Here is a 16,074-nt window from a genome sequence, read left to right on the forward strand (position 1 = left end):
TTGTCGAGCATTGTTACCCCTTCCCTTGCTGTTCTCCCACTATCCCTTTCCTCCCCTACTTTCTTCATTCCTCCCTCCCCCCCACCAAAAGTTGTAAAGTTAATTTCCAATATACTGTCTTGTGGGTATCCTTGTTACATCTATTTACTTACTTTAAAATTGTTTTCTTAGCATGTATTAATAAAATAAAGTGAGAGCTTTCACTGTGATATTTCCATGTTCATATAATATACTTTGATCATATTCACCCCTTCTAAATCTTTGCTATAACTCTCTCTTTCCTTTTAAATTTTATGTACATATAAGCACATTTTCTCACCCAATCTTATTTCCACCTTCCACTTCCCACAGCTCCCTAATAGTCCCATTTTTATGGCATGTTTCTTTTCTTTTCTTTTCTTTTCTTTTTTTATCAGATCTAGATTCTGCACATGCGAGAAAATATGGTATGTATTTGTCTTTCTGAGTTGGCTTTATTTCACTTAACATGATGATCTCCAGTGCTACATATTTTCCTAATTTCATTCATTTGATGGTGAATATATACCACAGTTCTTTATCCATTCATTGGTTCATAACCACCTTGGCTGATTCCATAGCTTGGCTTATTGTAAATAGTACTGCAATAAATATGGGTGTGCAGGTATTTCTGCAGATTTACATTCCTTTGTGTCCCCCCTTTCTCTCTCTCTCTCTCTCTCTCTCTCTCTCTCTCTCTCTCTCTCTCTCTCTCTCTCTCTCTCTCTCTCTCTCTCTCTCTCTCTCTCTCTCTCTCTCTCTCTCACACACACACACACACACACACACAGACACACAGATTCCTAGGAGTAGTGAAGCAGGATCATATTTCAGTTTTTTTGAAAATTGTTTATATTGATTTTTATCATGACATGGAAGTACTAACTTACTTCTCCACCAGCAGTGTAAGAGCTTTTCCCCAAAATTTTTGCCAGCATTTCTTTTTTTGGGGGGTGGGGGGTGGGGGGAGGGTCCAGTTGTGAGGCCTGAACTTTGGGCCTGGGCACTGTCCCTCAGCTCTTCAGCTCAAGGCTAGCACTCTACCACTTGAGCCACAGGTCCACTTCCGGCTTTTTTCTTTGTGCTTAGGAATCGAACCCAGGGCCTCATGTATGCAAGGCAAGCGCTCTACCACTGATCCACCTTCCCAGCCTCCTGCCAGCATTTCTTGTTGCATTCTTTTTTTTTTTTTTTTTTTTTTTTGGTGGTAGTGGTGGTGGTCATCATCGTGTGGCTTGAACTCAGGGCCTGGATGCTGTCGCTGAGCTTTTTTTTGTTTTGTTTTGTTTTTTGTTTTTTTTTTAATTTAATTTAATTTTATTTGTGAACATACTGTACAGAGGAGTTACAATTACATGGGCAGGATAATGCGTACATTTATTACCAAGAATTGCAGCCTCCTCCTGTGTTTACCCTTCACATCCCTTCCCAGCCTCCCCCCAATCCCAATCCTTTTCCTTCCCCCCTTCTCCCCTCCCCCCCCCCCCCCCCCCGTCCCCGCACCGACGTTGTAAAGCTCATTTTGGACATGACAACTTGTACTTCTCATTGTTGCAACAGGTCCACCTGTGTCCTTAAACAACTGTTTTTTCCCCATCTCCTCCACAAGTTATACTGACATCAAATATAGTGAAAGCAGGGGTTATACTGTGGAGGAGGGACATACAAAGCAACAAAGAGATAATCTTATAAATGCATTAGAAACACATGCATGAAAGAAAAAAACCTTAAAATACACATCTAAGGGTTCATTTTCCTGACATCACATTATCTGACCTTTTCCGCTTGACTCATACATATACTAGATATTACAAACAAGGGAAACCATGGGACCTATGTTTCTTTGGGCCTGGCTTACTTCACTAAATATAATTTTTTCCAAGTTTTTCCATTTCCTAACAAATGGGGCAATGTCATTCTTTCTGATGGAGGCATAGAATTCCATTGTGTATAAATACCACATTTTCTTGATCCATTCATCTACTGAGGGGCATCTGGGTTGGTTCCATATCTTAGCTATGGTAAATAATGCTGCAATAAACATAGTTGTGCTAGTAGCTTTAGTGTGGTCTTGTTTGTAAACATTTGGGTAAATGCCCAAAAGTGGGATTGCTGGGTCATAGGGGAGTTCTATGTGAAGTCTTTTGAGGAACCTCCATACTGCTTTCCAAAGTGGTTGAACAAGTTTACATTCCCACCAACAATGAAGTAAGGTTCCTTTCTGTCCACATCCTCTCCAGCATCTGTTGTTGTTAGAGTTCTTGATTTTTGCCTTTCTAACTGGAGTGAGGTGATATCTCAATGTTGTTTTGATTTGCATTTCTTTTATGGCTAGGGATCTTGAACATTTCTTCATGTGTCTATTAGCCATCCTTCTTTCTTCTTCAGAGAAGTTTCTCTTTAAGTCTTTCACCCACTTATTTATTGGGCAGTAGTTTCTTTGAGGATTTGTTGTTGGGGGATTTAATTTTTTGAGTTCCAAGTATATTTTAGATATGAGACCCTTGTCCGTTGTATGGCTAGTAAAGATCTTCTCCCAATCCATGGGCTTTCTATTGATCTTGCTAGCTATGTCATTTGCCCTGCAGAAGCTCTGGAACTTTATGCAATCCCATTTGTCCAACCTTTCTTTGACTTGTTGTGTTTCAGGGTCTCTATTCAGAAAATTTCGGCCTGAGCCAAGGACACCTAGGGTTTCTTCTATTCCATCCTGTAATGTTTTCAGAGTGTCTGCTTTGAGTTCAAGGTCTTTGATCCATTTGGAGTTGATTCTGGTGCAGGGTGATATATAAGGATCTAGCATAAGTTTTCTACATGTAGTTAACCAATTTTGCCAGCACCATTTACTGAAGAGGCTGTCTTTCTTCCATTCTATTGTTTTAGCTCCCTTATCGAAGATTAGATGGCTATAGGTCTGTAGGTTCATTTCTGGGTTTTCAATTCTATTCCATTGGTCCTGAGGTCTGTTCTTATGCCAATACCAAGCTGTTTTGATTACTATGGCTTTATAGTAGAGTTTGAAATTTGGTATTGATATTCCTCCAGCAGTGTTCTTTCCGTTGAGGAGCGTTTTTGCTATTCGGGGTCTTTTATTGTTCCATATGAATTTTTGGATTGCCTCTTCTATTTCCTTGAAGAATGAGGTTGGAATTTTGATAGGTATTGCGTTGAATTTGTAGATAGCCTTGGGAAGTATTGCCATTTTCACGATGTTAATCTTTCCAATCCAGGAGCATGGGAGGTTTTGCCATTTTTTAAGTTCTGTGTTGATTTCCTTTTTTAAGATTTTAAAGTTTTCATCATAGAGGTCCTTCACTTCTTTAGTTAAGTTAATTCCTAGGTATTTTATTTTTTGTGGGGCTATTACAAATGGAGTTGCTTTCCTAATTTCAGCCACACTTTTCTCATTGTTGGCATAAGAAAAGCCATTGATTTGGGGGGTTAATTTTATAACCTGCTACTTTGCCAAAGTTTTGAATCAGCTTGAGTAATTTGGGAGTGGAGTCTATGGGATTCTTTAAATACAAGATCATGTCATCTGCAAAGAGGGAGAGTTTTATTTCTTCTTTCCCTATTTGGATCCCCTTTATGTCTGCATCTTGTCTTATTGCTGTAGCTAGGCATTCTAATACTAGATTGAAGAGAAGTGGAGAGAATGGGCATCCTTGTCTTGTTCCTAAGTTAAGAGGAAATGGCTTTAGTTTTTCACCATTGAGTATAATGCTGGCTGTAGGTTTGTCATATACAGCCTTTATTGTATTGAGGAATGTTCCATGGATTCCTAATTTTTCCAAAACCTTCATCATAAAGGGGTGTTGGATCTTGTCAAATGCTTTTTCTGCATCTATTGAGATAACCATGTGGTTCTTATTCTTGCTCCTGTTGATGTGATGAATAATATTAATTGATTTGTGTATATTGAACCAGCTTTGCATCCCTGAAATGAATCCTGTTTGATCATGGTGTATGATTTTTTGGATGAATTGTTGAAGTCGATTGGCCAAAATTTTGTTGCGAAGTTTTGCATCAATGTTCATCAAAGAAATGGGTCTATAGTTCTCTTTCTTTGATGAGTCCCTTCCTGGTTTTGGGATGAGGGTTATGATGGCTTCATAGAATGTGTTCGGTAGTGAGCTTTCTCTTTCAATTTCATTGAAGAGTTGGAGGAGTATTGGTGTGAGCTCTGCTTTGAAGGCCTTGTAAAATTCCGCTGTAAAACCATCTGGTCCTGGACTTTTCTTAGCTGGGAGGTCTCTTATTGCTGTTTCTATTTCAATGCTTGATATGGGCCTGTTAAGCTGGTTTAATTCATCTTGGTTTAGTTTTGGCATGTCAATATTTGCTAGGAAAAGGTCCATTTCTGTCAAGTTCTCAAACTTATTAGCATAAAGTTTTGAGAAGTATTCCCTTATAATGTTCTGAATCTTGGTTGTTTCCGTGGTGATGTTTCCATTCTCATCTCTGAGTTTAATAATTTGGGTGTGTTCTCTTCTTTTTCTGATAAGATTTGCTAAGGGTCTGTCAATTTTGTTAATTTTTTCGAAGAACCAACTCTTTGTTTTGTTGATTCTTTCTATAGTTTTTTTGGATTCTAATTCATTTAATTCTGATTTAATTTTGATTATTTCTTTCCGTCTACTGGATTGGGGTTTATCTTGCTGCTCTTTTTCAAGGAGGTTTAGATGTGTCATTAAATTGTTAGTTTCAGATCTCTCCAATTTGTTGATGTAGGAGCTCAGAGCTATAAACTTGCCTCTGAGTACTACCTTTGCCGTGTCCCAGAGGAGCTGGTAATTTGTGTGTTCATTTTTGTTGAATAGCATGAACATTTGAATTTCCTTTCTAATCTCTTCCATGACCCACTCATGATTCAGCAGTGCAGTGTGTTGTTCAGCCTCCATGTGATACCGGACTTTGGTGGCTTTTGGTGTTGAGTTCTAATTTTATTCCCGTGGTCAGAGAGAATGCAAGGTATAACTTCAATGTTTCTGAATTTAGACAAGTTTGCTTTGTGGCCTAAAATGTGGTCTATTTTAGAAAACGTTCCATGTGCTGCTGAGAAAAACGTGTATTCTGATGCTGCTGGGTGAAATGTTCGGTAGATGTCTGTTAAGTCTAGTTGATCTATGCAGCTGTTTAGATCTGCGGTTTCTCTGTTGATTTTTTTCTGAGTTGATCTATCTAGTGGGGAGAGTGGTGTGTTAAAATCCCCAACAATTAATGTCTTTGGATCTATATGGGATTTGAGGGAAAGTAGTGTTTCTTTGATAAATTTGGGTGCTCCATTGTTTGGCGAATAGATATTTAGAATTGTAATATCCTCCTGAAGGAGAGATCCTTTAATTAGTATGTAGCGACCTTCTTTATCTCTTCTCACGAATTTTAATTTGAAGTCTATTTTATCTGATATTAGGATTGGAACTCCCGCCTGTTTATGGGGGCCGTTTGCTTGGTAGATTTTGTTCCAGCCTTTAACATTGAAAATGTGTTTGTTTTTACGGGCAAGATGTGACTCCTGCAGGCAGCAGATAGAAGGGTCTTCTTTTTTAATCCAACTAGACAGTCTATGTCGCTTAATTGGAGAGTTCAGTCCGTTAACGTTAAGAGATAGGACTGAGAGGTATTTGGGAGTTCCTGCCATGTTATCCACCTTCTTGGGGGCTGCGAAAACTCGGTTCTTCCTATTGTTCTTGGATTCTCGGTTTGGGTGCAGTTTCTTGGCCTTTGTTGTGGTCTTGTTGGTTTTCTATGTGTAGAACATCTTTAAGAATCTTTTGTAGGCCTGGTTTGGTGGAGATGTATTGTTTCAATTTTTCTTTGCTATGGAAGGTTTTTATTTGGCCTTCAGTTATGAAGGAGAGTTTAGCTTGGTACAGTATTCTTGGTTGATAGTTGTTTGTTTTTAGGGCATGGCATACATCATTCCAGGCTCTTCTTGCTTTAATTGTCTCTGCTGAGAAATCTGAGGTGATTCTAATTGGTTTCCCTTTATAGGTGATTAACCTTTTCTCCTTGACAGCTTTAAGGATCTTTTCCTTGGTCTGAGTTGATCCTGTGTGGATTATAATGTGACGGTGGGATGTCCTATTCTGGTCTGATCTATTTGGGGTTCTAAAAGCTTCTTGTATCTGAATAGGCCTATCTTTTTGTATGTTTGGGAAGTTTTCTGCTAGGATCCTGTTAAACAAATTTCCTAGACCATTAACTTCTGTTTCTAAGTGCTCCTCTACACCCATTATCCTTAGATTAGGCCTTCTGATGGTGTCTTCCAGGTATTGGATAGATCTATCATATTTCTTGGACTTGTCTTGGATGGCTGTATGTTCTTTCTCTATAATATCTAGGCTGTCTTCAATCCCTGAGATTCGATCTTCTGCATGGTCTAACCTGCTGTCAAGACTCTCTACTTTGTTTTTTATCTCTTTTCTTTCTAATTGGTCAGCTTTGATGGCTTCAAGTTCTTTGTTGAAGCTCTGTTTTAGGTCTTGTATGAATTTCTTTACTTCCTTAATTTGGTGTTCAGTGTTTGTTCTCAAATCACTTAGTTGATTGGTTATGGTTTCTTTGGACTCCCATTCCTTCTATTGGGTTCCATTCAGCATTCCCTTTGTGGTCTCCCTGACTTCCTTCAGCTCTTTGTTAATGGATTCCATGAATGCCTTTAGTGATCTTTGTGTATTCTCTACCTGGTCTCTCAATTCCTGAATTACTCTTTGATTAGCTTCCTCCTGTTTGTGGGATTCCTGCAGTTCTCTTTCCTCCCGTTCATGGGATTCCTGCAGTTCTCTTTGAGTGTTCTCAGCCTGCTCATGCCATTCCTCCCTTTCTCTTTGAGTATTCTCAAGTTGTTCACGCAAATCCTGTATCAGTTTTTGAGTAGCTTCCTCATGCTTATGATATTCCTGTATAAACTTTTGGGATGCCACCTCTCTCTCCCTATCACGCTCATACAGAGTCCTTTGTAAGTTGTCAAACTTCTCATTTATCATGTTTGCCACCAGTATTTGTAGAGCTATTTGGGAACTCTCCTCTGGATTGTTCATTATCTGATCTGACCCCTGATTATCTAGATTGGGAATTGAGATATCTGGATTTGCCACTTTTCTTGTGTTTTTCCAGCTTACTCTGCCCATTTGAGATGAAAATAGCACCAGTTTTGTGCTAGAACACTACCTTAAGGCAACCATCAACCAACGTTTGCATTTATACAGCCAATAGTCTACAGATACAATCTAGTTCAACAGATATATCTATTCAAAATCAAACAACTATATGTTAATGGTCTTCGAACCGCAGAGAAGAATTTGGAAAACCAGAAATTTTTAGGGTTAGGGAGAGATGTGGGTAAAAAATAGGAATAGATTGGTGTGGGGAGGCACAGGGAGAGTTAACTATGTCTTAATCTCAATGCAGGAAATAGGTTGGGTAGGATGTAAGTAGAGAGATAGAGAAAAAGAAGAAAGGGAAAGGGAAATGAAAAGAGACCAGAAAAAAAATAGAAACGTAAAAATTAATATAGTTATGGATATTGAAAGACCATCTATTTAGAGAGGAATGTGAATATATTGAGAAAACAGGAGGGAGATAGAGGAGATGTGAAAAACTTAAAATATTATATAGGTATAAAGAGGTAGTACTGCTATTAAGGAATTTAAGTCTCAGGGGTTTTGGATTGAGTAATAAATTTGTGGATTAAGTGTGTACACAATGGGGGATAGGGTCTACTAGTTAACTATGGGTTTATCTGAAGATGTGCAGGACAAGAGTTAAGTCACATACAGAAGAACAAAACAGAGGAAAAGGTTAAAAGGATAAGAAAGGGAGAAAAAAAAAGATCAGAAGTTCAGTAGAGCTAGACAAAAAACAAAAAGATAATTAAGAAAGAAAGAAAAAGAGAAAGAAGACAAGAAAAGAAAGGAAAACGCACATTCACGTATTCCTAAAATAAAAATTATAAGAGGGAAAAAAAAGTTACTGGAAAACAATTATTTTTTCAAAAAAGGCAAAAATTAAAGATTAATAAAAGTTTTAGAAAAGGAAAAAAAATTTTTTTAATATATATAAGGTACCAAAAAAAAAAAAAAAAGAAAAAAGAAAAGAAGAAAAAAAAAGTTTTTTGATTTTTTTTTGATTTTTTTTGGAGGGGTGGGAACAATCCTGTATCTCCCTTTTGTCTGCAACCAGCCTCTTGTTGGAGTCTCTGGTCAGCTTGAGGTCCTGTGGCTTGATTGGTTTCTTAAGTCAGTTTGTTTGAACAGGCAGAAAAATGCTCTGCTTTACCCAAGATTTTGAGATCCCCCTCCCAGGTTAGGTTAATGGGAGGGTGATCTGCTTTGAGAATCACAAAAGAGGGGTGATGAGGCTAGGTTCTGGTAGAGTTGAGGCCTTTCAACAAACAGTAGCTTTTCCCTGGGGCTATTTTGTGAAAAACTCACAGAGCCCAGCCTGGAGCCATTCTCAGGGTTTCTGTTTTTCAATTGATTGTGGAGGCTGCTAGAGGGAGGGGCAGCCTCTGGCTCTGGTTACCCAGTGAGGAAAGCCACTCCAATGGCTGGTGCCTGAGCTGGGTGACTTTTCCCTGGATGGAGCTGAGTCTGGCAGGTCACTTCGCCGTTAAGTTCTTGTGACCTGCTAAATGACTCGTTTTATTCCAAGGCCTGAGTTGGAGCTAGCAGCTCCTCCGAGCTTTGTCGGTATCCAAGATGGAGATCACCGGTGCTGGGGGGGGAGGGATGGCCTTCCCTCCTCTGCTCCCTGAGAAGGAGTGAGGACATCGGGCTTGTACTCACGCTGAGTCTTGGATCCTGGGTCGTCTCTGGTCTGCAAACTGCAGGATGAAGATGTCCGCTCCTTGTCAGTTCTTGCTGGTGTTGAGTAGAATCCTCTCCCCCGCTGCGTCTGGCTCCTTCATCCCGGACTCTCTGCGTGAGCGCTAATGTATGGCCGCCGCTGCTACCCTGCTGCCACCGCGGAGGCTGCTGGCAGGCGCTCAGATGTGTCTCCTTGTCTTGGCTTCCCCTCCCTTGTCTAACTCTCTGTCCTATGATGGCACACTTGTTGTGATTCTCTGGCTTAGGACTGTTCACTGGAACTCTAAAACTGCTTTCTATGCGAGAGCTTGTTCAGATTCCAGCTTCTCCTCCGCCATCTTCCCGGAACTCCCCCTCGCTGAGCTTTTTTGTTCAAAGCTAATACCCTACAACTTTGAGCTACAGTGTCACTTCCAATTTTCTGGTGATCAATTGGAGATAAGAGTCTCAAGGATTTCCCTATCTGGGATGGCATCAAACCATGATCCTCAGATCTCAGCCTTCTGAGTAGCTAGGATTACAGGTGAGAGCCACTGGTGCCGGGCTGTTGTATTTGTGTGTGTGTGTGTGTGTGTGTGTGTGTGTGTGTGTGTGTGTGTGATGTGTGTGTGTGTTTGCGCACGCGCGCACGCGCGCGCTTGAGCGCAGCAATCCTGGAGTCTGAACTCAGGGTCTGGGAGCTTTCCCTGAGCTTTTTTTGCTCAAAGCTTATGCTCTATCACTAGAACCACAGCTCCACTTCCTGCTTTTTGGTGGTTAAGTAGAGATGAGAGTCACATGAACTTTCCAACCCAAGCTGACTTTGAACTGTGATCCTCAGATCCTGAGGATCTTCCTGAGGAGCTAGGATTACAGGTCTTGAGCCACCAGCTGTTGTTTTATTCTTGATGGTTGCCATTCTGACTGGGGTGAGATGAAATCTTAGTATCATTTTTGATTTTCACTTTTTTATTCATTTTCTTTTCAGCTAAGGATATTCAAGATTTAATGTGTTTATTGGCATTAGTATTTCTTTTGAAATTGGATCCTTTCCCCATTTGCTAATTGGATTATTGTTCTTTTGATGTTCAATTTTTGAGCTATTTATATATTTGGGGTATTAATCTTCTGTCAGTTGAATGGCTGGTAAAGATTTTCTCCATTCTGTAGACTGTCTTTATTCTGATGAGTATTCCCTTTGATGTGTAGAGGCCTTTTAATTCGATGTAATCCTATTTGTCACTTCTTGCTCTTATTTCCTGAGCTATCAGAATCTGATTTGGCCTTTAAGTATCTTACTTAAAAATTTTTAAGTGTCAAGTCTTAGATTAAGGACTTTTATCCATTTTGAGCTGATTTTTATACAAGGTGAGAGAGATTTAGTTTCAGTCTTCTACATAAAGATACCACTTTTCTATCACCATGGGTGGATTTTTCTTCAATGTATGTTCTTGACTCTTGTCAAAAATCAAATTAGTTATGCAGGCTTATTTCGAATGTACTTTATTTTATACCTTTGGTCTTCATCTCTGTATTTGGCCAGTACCATGCCGTTTTCTTACTATGGTTTCTCCAGTACAGTTTGAAGACAAGTACTTCTTTTTGCTCATGGTTGTTTTGACCATTTGGGATTTTTTTTGTGCTTCTGTATGAGTTTTATTATTGTTATTTCTTTTTTTAATGACATTGGAAATTGTATAGGCATTACATTGAGTCTAATTGTGTTTGGTAGTATAACTATTTCAAACTACTTACTTTGTCAATCCATGAACATGGTGGGTCTTTCCATGTTCTCCAAGCCAGATTGGAGGTGTGGCTCAAATGGTGGAGTTAGAGTGCCCGCCTTACAAGCAAGCTGAATGAGAGTAAAAGGCCCTGAGTTCAAGTCTGGCACAGGAAGGAAGGAAGGCAGGCAGGCAGGCAGACAGGCAGGCAGGCAAGGCGGGGAGAGAGGGAGGAAAAGAAAGGAAGAAGGGAAAGAGGGAGAAGAAGAGGGAGGGAAGGAGAGAGATGTCTATGTTAAGTACGGATAACTTTTTCTCTAAATATGTTGCTTTATTTGTGTGTGATTCTAGGAATTAAATGCAGGGTCCTCTGCTGCATCTACCACAGAGCTATGTAATTTTCTCTGAATATCTTCAGTAATCACTTAGTTGTATCCAAGGAAGCACAATTCATGGATATAGAGAGCCAAGACAACAATGTATATATACACACATATACACGTATGTGTGTACGCATGCATGTGTTCTGCTTGTCTTCAAAGGGTCCAGCTGGCAGCACAGCACTGGCTTGAGGCTAAGTACTGATGATTCCACAATCCTGTACGAGTGACCCCTATTCACACAGAGCATCTAGCAAGCTCTGCAATTCTGTCTTGCCTCAGAAAAATCTACTTCGTAGCCAATGCCTTTTTCCTCTCCTATATTTTTATATTTCTAGTGACCCCCAAAGAGCATGAAAGAACTGAAGGCAGATTTTCCTTGAGGTAATGAGGTCGTGGCAGGTATCAGAGGTTAATCAGGTTGTTTGATGAAATGGATTGGTGTCTCTGAATAGAGCCAGAATATGTCACTGATAAAATGTTCTAGATACCTTTTCTCTGGTGATCTGATAGCTGCTCATAGCAATCATAAAATTTAAGATATTTTCTCTTTTATTTAATTTGGTCTACAACTTATCTTGTTAATTTTTTTTTCTGCCAGTCCTGGGGTTTGAACTCAAGGCCTGGGTGCTGTCCCTACGCTTTTTTGCTCAGAGCTAGCATTCTACCCATTCTACCACTTGAGCCACACCTCTATTTCTGGCTTTAGGATTTTGTTTTGTTTTGGTGTTTAGTTGTAAATAAGAGCCTCCTGAGTAGCAAGGATTACAGGAGTGAGCCATTGGCTCCTGGCTGTTATTTTGTTGTTGGTGGGTTGTTTTTTCTAACAACTTTGGTTTTATCAATATACTAACTGTATGAGTACATTCTTATAGTAAAAGGCAAGATTAGCCACATTACTGAAAGATAATCTTCCAATTTCTGGAAGCCTCCCAATCACAACTACCAGAGATATTAGCCCCCATTCTCTTCAGGGCTACTATTTCACAAATCCATAAATCAGGGGAAAAATTAGCTTCTCCATTAAATTAAGACAGAAGGTTGAAAGAAAGGTAGTGACCAATACTTATGAACTGGTCCCCCCATCAAATGTGTATTTTTAATACTGAGATCTTATATGTGCAATAGGGGCAATTCCCTGATGATACTAAGAGACAAATGGAGCCATATTTCTAATGGCCCACACTTCACAACTTCCCTACCCTTAACTGGCAGAGGCTGAAGGCTTTTACTTCTGCTGACAGTGAGTAGGTCTCTTGAGGGTCTATGGAAGACATGGAAATGGGCTCACAGTCCTGGGCTACACAACAATTTCTCCAGGACCCCCAAAGAAATTTCCATAAGCCAAAGCCAGGCAAAAATTGAAATCCTATCACTAAGTATTCTCCATAAGGAAGCAAACAAAGAGGGTATCCAGTTCTTCAAAGAGGAAGAAAGAGGGTCACCCTGAAGAAAACTCCAACTTCAAATGTCCATCAGATATTAAGAAACAGTAGTTTATAAGCCAAAGAGGGTTCAAATTTTTAAAATTTTAACTGGCCCAATATGTTATTTTTTTTAATCAAGTGCTAAAGACTATACTGCTCACTAGCTTTTCTAGAAAATCCAAGGAAAGCCTGTAGCAGCATAGGCCAAAGCTGAAAGCCTCAGACCAGCTGAGGACTTCTGCCCCGTGATCCATTCACTGTACTTGCATTCACTGCCTGGCCTGCCAGGTGTAGGGTTTCCTGGTTTTGAGGTTTAATGGCCTGGCAGTTTTATTACACATTTGTGTCTATGACTTGAATTAATTAAAGCAGTTACAAGGATAGAAATGGAACTATTTTTATCCTTCTAGGTTAACAGTGTCTGTACATACAACACAAGAGTTTTGATGAGTAACTCAACTTTTGCTCTGTAGTATTTCCTAAGTCAGGTTTTGCTTGTTGTATAGTCTTTCTCCTCATTAATTGGAGTATGAGACAATTTATTTGTTAATTATACAAAGTATCTACTAAGAGCAAGGCATTGTTCTAGGCTTTAGAAATATTTCAGAAGAGGAAGTGGTGCTGTGGCTCAAACGGTAGAGTGCTAGCCTTGAGCTGTAGAGCTGAGGGACAGTGCTTAGGCCCAAAGTTCAAGCCCTATGACCGACAAAAAAAAAAGAAAAGAAAAGAAAAGAAAACAAATATTTCAGAAGAAAATGCCTTCTCTGAAGACCTTATTTATTGTGGGAAGATTCATAAAAATATAATGATTGCAGACTGATAAACGATATGAAACAAATTATGTCAGGAAATGAGTGGGAAAAGCAACTTCAGGTAGGAGGAGGCTTTCCCATCAACTCATCTTTGTAAACATGTAGGAAATGAACAGAACTCCACACCAATTAAAGCACAGTTCCTGTCCTCTAGCAGCTCAGAAAGGCTAGATTAAGTAACTAGATCTTGACCTTTGAAGCAAAAAAATATAAAGTACACAGTAACTGGTGGTCAGATAATTGGAGACAGCTTAAAACTGAATGGGGTTATTTTTCTAAATCTCATGGGTGCATAGTTAAGAAGCATCCATTTCGTTTATCTTGTTATAAATACACGAGAAAATATTGTTAGCTACCTGCCTTGCTGCTTAAGCAATGAGATCACTTCTCAGATGCCTAGATGTTTCTTCTCTAAGTAACCACAAAAACTGTTCCTCACTTGCCTTTCACTCACTCATTTTCCTATGTGAGAAAACTTTCTCCATGGACACAAGATCTCTTTATTTATGGCTCTTTCAACCTTCCTATGCTGGAGTTAATACAATGAAAAAAATGACTGTCATGTAGTAAAATAAACATCCTTTTGATTGAAGACATGTTTAATCAATCTTGAGTAGGCTTTTAAATATATATAGCATAGAAGATCCAGGTACTGGTAATTCACATAATCCTAGCTACTTGGGAGTCTGAGATCTGAGAATTGCAGTTTGAAACCAGCCTAGGCAGCAAACTCTGTGAGACTCTTATTTCCAATTAACTACTAAAAAAGTCAACCTTGAGAAACCTTGAGCAAAAAGCCAAGCAAAGAGTGGGAAACCTGGACTTCAAGCCCAAGCATAATAAAAATAAACTATATATATATTCATAGAATAAATTATTTAAATACAATAGTCATCCATGAGAATGCTTAAAAGTCTAATTTCAACCAGGTAGCAGTGTCTCATCCCCATAATCCTAGCTACTCAGAAGGCTGAGATCTGCAGATTGCAGTTCAAATCCAGTCCAAGCAGGAAAGTCTGTGAAACTCTTATTTCTATTTAACCACCCAAAAAAGCTAGAAGTGGAGTTGTGGCTCAAGTGGTAGAGCACTAGCCTTGAGCAAAAAAACTCAGGGACAGTGCCCAGGCCTAAGTTAAAGCTCTAGGAGTAGAGCGCGCGTGCACGCACGCGCGCACACGCGCGCACACACACACACACACACGTGCATACACAAATGTAATTTACTAGAATTGCATTTGAGATTATTTACTAAAACGGAACTAATTATGAAACCCCCTTAGGCTATTTTCTGGATCTCTGCCAAAGATATCTCACCAATAAGTTCTTATTATTTAGTAGCCTCCTGACTATAACATAATCGCTCTCTGCTCTCCAGATGGTTAGATGCAAGAACTGCTTCATTTTTTCCAAATGAGGTAAAATATTATAATTACAGCTAACTGGAGGGCTACCATCCTTTTCAGGCTTTTATTTTGTAGCAGCATTTCAGGACTTCTTCCCTCCCCTCTCCGAGGTTTTAAAAAATAATAATAATAATTTCTTGTAAATCTTGGCCCATAGGCCAAATACTAAAAATGAAAATTCAGATGTCAGATTTCTGGGGTCAGAGGGCATTGATGAGTGTGGTTTCTTGGTGGGATGGAGTGGTGTGTCTACACATGCGCACATCATATGCTCAGTGACTGACCAGAGGGGCTGGGAGGAGGAAGTGAGGATCCAGGTGCTTACATGTCCTCAGACATACCATGTCTCATGGCACCCACACAGTCAGGGAAAACACTCAGAAGCCAATATGTGTACTGTCGGTGTGTTGCTTAAAATGCTTAGAGTTTTCAACTACTTCATTACAGTTTTTTTATTTTTTATTGTTTTATTGAAATGAAACTCTGGAGAAAAAAATCAAATGTTTTGTAATTCAATGTATTGGGGTGATTTTTGTTACGTTTAAACAAACCATCCAGGCAACCCGTACATTCTTTTGTCTCTGACACACAGTCCCAGTTCAAGAACTTAAACAGATTTCTTTCCATTTAAAATAGCAGATGTGGGAGTATGATAAATCATTCAGGTCTCACACACACTGATATCAAAGGAGGATATTCTTAGGAGAGAAACACAAATGTACAATGCCTAAGTGCATCTTATTATACAAAATAATGTTTATTGGAATGGACTTCAGGAAATGGAATCAAGAGGTTTATTCTTTTTTGCTATTTTTGTTTCCTTTTCTTTTTGCCTTATTTGTTCGTTTGCATGTCTTTGGAAGTGTAAGGGGAGGCACAGAAATGGAGTGACACAGGTAAACAAATGCAGCAGTGTTTGAAATGAACTATACAACTTATGGGTGGGGATGGGAAGGAAAAGTTGTGAGACAAGAAAAGGGGAAGATTGTTCAAAAAGAGATGTGTTCTTTACCTGACATGTTACTGAAACCCCTCTGTACATCACCTTTATAACAGCAATAAAAAGTTTAAAGAAAGTTAAACAAATAACAGGCATGATGGTGTACACCTGTAATCCCAGCTACTTATGAGGCAGAGATCAGAGGATCATGGTTTAAGGTCATCCTGGAACCTCATCTTATCAAAGAGGTTAGATCATTTGTAATCCCATTATAAGGAAAGTTTAGGTAGGAGTGTTAAACTCAGTGGCCAGTCCTGGCAAGAAGTACAAGACTGTGACAAAAATAATAAAAGAAGAAAGAACTGGACATATGGCTCAAATAATAAAAGGTCTGCCTTGCAAGCATAAGGCCCTGAGTTCAAACACCAGTATCACTAAAAGAAATAGTAGTACAAAATAATCTAACTTTCCAGAGCAAAAATACAATTATATACATGTTATATATAGTAAGCATATTTCAAATAATATAACCTCTCCCACAAATATTTTTCATTCAAAGATAAAACAAAAACATCTCATAT

This window comes from Dipodomys merriami, unplaced genomic scaffold, assembly GCF_024711535.1.
Source record: "Dipodomys merriami isolate MVZ:Mamm:240054 unplaced genomic scaffold, mDipMer1.0.p SCAF_4, whole genome shotgun sequence".
NCBI classification, from domain to species: domain Eukaryota; kingdom Metazoa; phylum Chordata; class Mammalia; order Rodentia; family Heteromyidae; genus Dipodomys; species Dipodomys merriami.